The sequence below is a fragment of the Nannospalax galili genome, unplaced genomic scaffold (genome assembly GCF_000622305.1).
Source record: "Nannospalax galili isolate Female #2095 unplaced genomic scaffold, S.galili_v1.0 scaffold1448, whole genome shotgun sequence".
Lineage (NCBI taxonomy): Eukaryota > Metazoa > Chordata > Mammalia > Rodentia > Spalacidae > Nannospalax > Nannospalax galili.
The window spans coordinates 824,557-829,112 of NW_008358646.1; positions in this window are offsets into that span (position 1 = coordinate 824,557).

Below are 4,556 nucleotides of genomic sequence, written 5' to 3' on the forward strand. Positions count from 1 at the left end.
GTGGATCTCTGTGAGTTCAAGGCCAGCCTGGTCTACATAGTAACTTCCAGGACAGCTGGAGCTACAGGGAGACCCTGTCTCAAAAAGATCAATATATATAGTCAGATATTATGGCTCACATCTGTGATCCCAATACTTGAAAGGCAGAGATAGGAGGATCATTGCAAGTTCTAGGCCAGTTATGGCTACATAGCAAGACTCTGTCTCAAAAAACAAATAAACAAAAACAAAGCTGTAGGCTACACTGCTGTTATTGCCCAGCTTGTGAACTAAATGCATCTATTTTCCTTCTTTGAAAACTTTATTACATTTTATTTTTTATTTTATTTAATTAATTAATTTATTTATTTATTGCATGTGTTTGTATACATATGGAGATCAGTTGGTTCTCTCCTTCCACCATGTAGAATTGAACTTGTAATGACTAGAGCAACTCCATTTTGTATAAAGTTAGCCACCTTAGACTTTAAAAATCAGACAGAGGACATGGTTTGTGTACAGGAACACAGCTTCCAGACCCATGTTGCGAGCAATTCCCACACTATGTCAGTGGTCCACGGACACCTGGACATCTGCTTGTCCACAAGTTGTATGTCCTTTCCACAACGACTAGCCACAAAAGTCCTGGGTGTGCAGGACAGCAGTGGGTAACGTCTGGAAGGTTCTGTGACCTCTGGGGACTTCAGTTTCTCACCTAAACCCAGGGCCAGTGGCTTCTTGCTCCACCATGAAACACCATCACTCAGGCTCTACTGCCACACTGTGGGTGCAGGGGGAACTACAGCACTGAGTGCCTGATACTGAACTGGGGGACCCCAAACCCTGATGTCTGATCCTCACTCTCTGGCTTCACACATCCTAGTTGTTTGCCAGTGCAGTAGCTTTCTTACAGATTTTTATTGTCTTCAACACAACAGCCCAAGGGATCTTAAGTCAGACTGCATTCCTTCTCTCTAGGTGGGGTCCAAAAGTATGCTGGAGCTAGTTTGGAAGGCACAGCTGGGTGGCAGACCACTTGCCTAGCATATGCAAAGTCCTTGGTTTAGTCTCCAGGAACCAAAAAGGGGGGGGTATTCAAACCCCCTCTCAAAAATTTTTGTCAGTTAAACTGTCATAATTGAAAATTAGTGATTGGAAACAGATCTAAGTTTTAGTGAGTTTGCCTAGCATATGACCAGTTCTGAGTGTGATCCCCAAAACTAGCACAGGGGGCAGCAAAAAATTGGAACATTTAAAATTGAGATTATTAGGAAATAAGATACTAATCTTCAAAAATAAGCATTTCTTGATTTCTACATTTATTGTTCTCTCTTCTGGAACTCTTGACCCTCCTGCCTCAGTCTTCTGAATTGCTGGGATTATAATGTGCACTACCATGCCTAGGCTGAATGCACTATTACCTTACTGTTAACCTAGGCTGTTTGTGTGCATGTGGTGCTGGGGATTGAACCCAGGGCTTCACACATGCTAGACAAGCACTATATAGCCCTATGCTCAGTTTAGTGATTATTAACATTTTGGTATTGGAGACTGAACCTAGAGCCTCACACATACTGGGTTCAATTCTCATTACTGCAAATATTATCAAGTAAAATACATTTATGGGGTTGGAGGTATAGCTCAGTGATAGATCAACTAGCATATGCAAGACTCTGGGGTCAATACCCAGCAAATAACTCAAGTGACTAGATTCCCTGGGTACATGGATCAACAGTGAAAATTGCTTCTTGCTCTTCCAGAGGACCCAAGTTGTGTTTCCAGCACCCATGTCTGGTGGCTCACAAATGCCTGTAACTGTAGCTTCAGGGGATCTAAATGCCTCTTTCTGTCCTCCACAGGCATGTGCACATACTCACAAACACACATACCATACACATAACTGAGAATAAACCTTTAATAAGAAACAAAACAGGTGAAATTAATTTAAATAATGTACTTTATTTAATTCTGTATGTCCAAAATAGTATTTCAATGTGTAATCAATATAGTTATCAATGATATATTTTACATTCTTTTTTCATACTAACTTCAGATTCTGGTGTGTATAAAGTGTATCTCAATTAAAACTAGCCATATATCAAGTGCTCAAAAGCCAGAGTCCAGTGGCTCCAGATTGGGACAGCATAGGTCTAGATTTAAAAAAACAATGAAGGAGCTGGGGACATAACTCAGTGGCAAAGCATGTACCTAGCATGCACAAGGTCCTAGGTCAGATCCCCAGCACTGAGGAAAAAACAAAAACCCCTAAAAAACAAAAACAGAAAAAAGCAAGCAATGGTGGAATACTGATGATTCAGTTAAATTTTAAAAGAGTGCTGAGGTTGAGAAATTTCAATCCAATTAACAATTTCTTTGTGGAATCAATTGGTCATAGATTTAATAACAATTTACGAGGAAAAGAGCAGTGTGGTAAGCTGCAGCATGGCCCCCCAAAGCTCTCAGGTCCTCAGTTCTGAAGGTATAAATGTTCTTTTACAAAGGGTTGGGGTTAGGGTGTGGCTCAGTGGCAGAGCGCTTGCCTAGTATTCAAGAGGCCCTGCAATCCATCCCTGGCACTGCTAAAAAAAGGAGGAGCTATGTAGAGATAATTTAATATCTTTGCACTGATTATTTTGGATTGTGTGGGTATCTCTATACCCAGTCACAAACGTCCCTTTAAGATGGGCAGAGAAAGTTGGGTGCAGTGGCAGGACTGCTAGAGTGAGACCCTGCACACATGCGTGCAGATGGGAAAGGGGAGAGGCAGAGATGTAGCATATAAAAGAAGTCATATCACGAGTCTAGAGTGACCACTGCACCTGGAGTGACTACAGTCATTTCATTGCAAACTGTGAGTGGCAAGGGACAGGCTACTCACCAGAGCCTGAGAGAACATGAACCTGTTCCTATTTTGAGACAGCCTCACTATGCAGTCCTGGCTGCCCTCAAATTCCCTAGGTAGACCAGGCTAGCCTTCAATTTGCAGCACTCCCCCTGCCTCTGCCTTCCAAGTACTGGGATTGCAGGTATACCCCACCATGCCCGACTCCTTTGCTTTTTGATGAGAGTCTTGCTCTTTAGAGCAGGATGGCTTTGAACTTTGTATCCTTCTGCCTTAGTCTCTGCTGGACTTATGGGCATGCACCATACCACCTACCTGATTTCTGTTGTTGCAAGCTACCAAGTTGGTGGTAATGTTTTGGCAGTCACAGAAAACCCAAGCTAATAAGATGCTCCTCCCTCCCAATGTGGTTGAGTTAGAACCTCAGGCAGATGAGGATGAATAACCAGATTTCAGCAAAAAGCCCAAGTGTTCTATGGGCAACAACTGGCTACGGGATTTGCAAAGCACTTTGTGTCATTCAGTGTATGTAACCCACTGCTTTCAAATCTGTACACTATATGTGCATGTAGGCATGATGCTACACACCAGGTCTATCTCTAGCCCTGAACATGGCCTATAGGACACTCACACATTTTCCTGAACTCTCTAGGCCAGTTTCCTCCTCCACACAGGATGGTTAGAGGAATGGGATGGGTTCCTGGGTGGGAGGGGCTGGTGCCAGTTGCTGCTGGAGCAGCTACAAGTCAGGGGCTGATGGAACAAAGCTCCTGGACCAGTGTCCATGACTGAAACAGGCAGACTCAGAGAGTAGGATGTGGGACTATGGGATACCTGCTTAGGAGTATCAGCTCACAGATGGGGGTCACTGTCCAGGAGGAGACTGAAATCCCAGAAAATCCTCTCCTATCCCTTGTTCCTCCTGGGTGAAGGGCCTCTTTCACCAAAAGTCTAGGAAAGACAGTGGTCTTCTGGCTCCTATCCCTTGTCCACAGGAAAGGGGCTCAAGCATGGGTTGGGAACACTCTGCCATACATGGCTGGGATGACATTTGTCCTCTCAGTTCTAATGTGTCCTCCCCAGGGGCACCCAGGTCCACATGGCACAGACCATACAATGCCCTTCTTCCTTGGCATTGTTTTTCAGACTGAGCTGGCCAGCCACTCTAAGTGGTCAGTAAAAAGTCTTGACCAGGTTTCCATAGTGGAAACTGGCCAAACTGAGTGGCTCTGAGCAGAGTTGGGGAGACTCTTAAGCAGAAACCCCTGGCAAGCCCTGGATCCAGATGGACGAAAAGCCCTTGGGGCCCCAGCTTCATTCCACTCCATCCTGCATACACCACTCTCCTGTGAGCATCTGGAAGGCAGGGGCCAGAACTGTATATCTACCAAGGTTCTAGTAGGGGAGCTCAAGCATATGGTTACTAAGAGCACACTATAGGAGCCTGTTGCCTCTGTATCAGCCCCCAGAGAGAGGGTATGGTTTCCAAAGCCCAACAGGGGGTGCCCTGGTCACCATGGTTTATGAAGCCGATCTTCTTTGAAAGGGAGAGGGCAGAGGGTAAGGGCAAGTCCAACTTCATCCATCAATTAGGAAGCTCAGTATCAGTGACCAGTTGTTTTCTCTAGAGCCCTGGTGGACAACGAATTTCATTTTCCAGCTCCAGTTCAAACGTTAAGGGATTCAAGGGAAGAACCAAGGGCAGGCTTTCTCTTACCACAGCATCAGACAACTG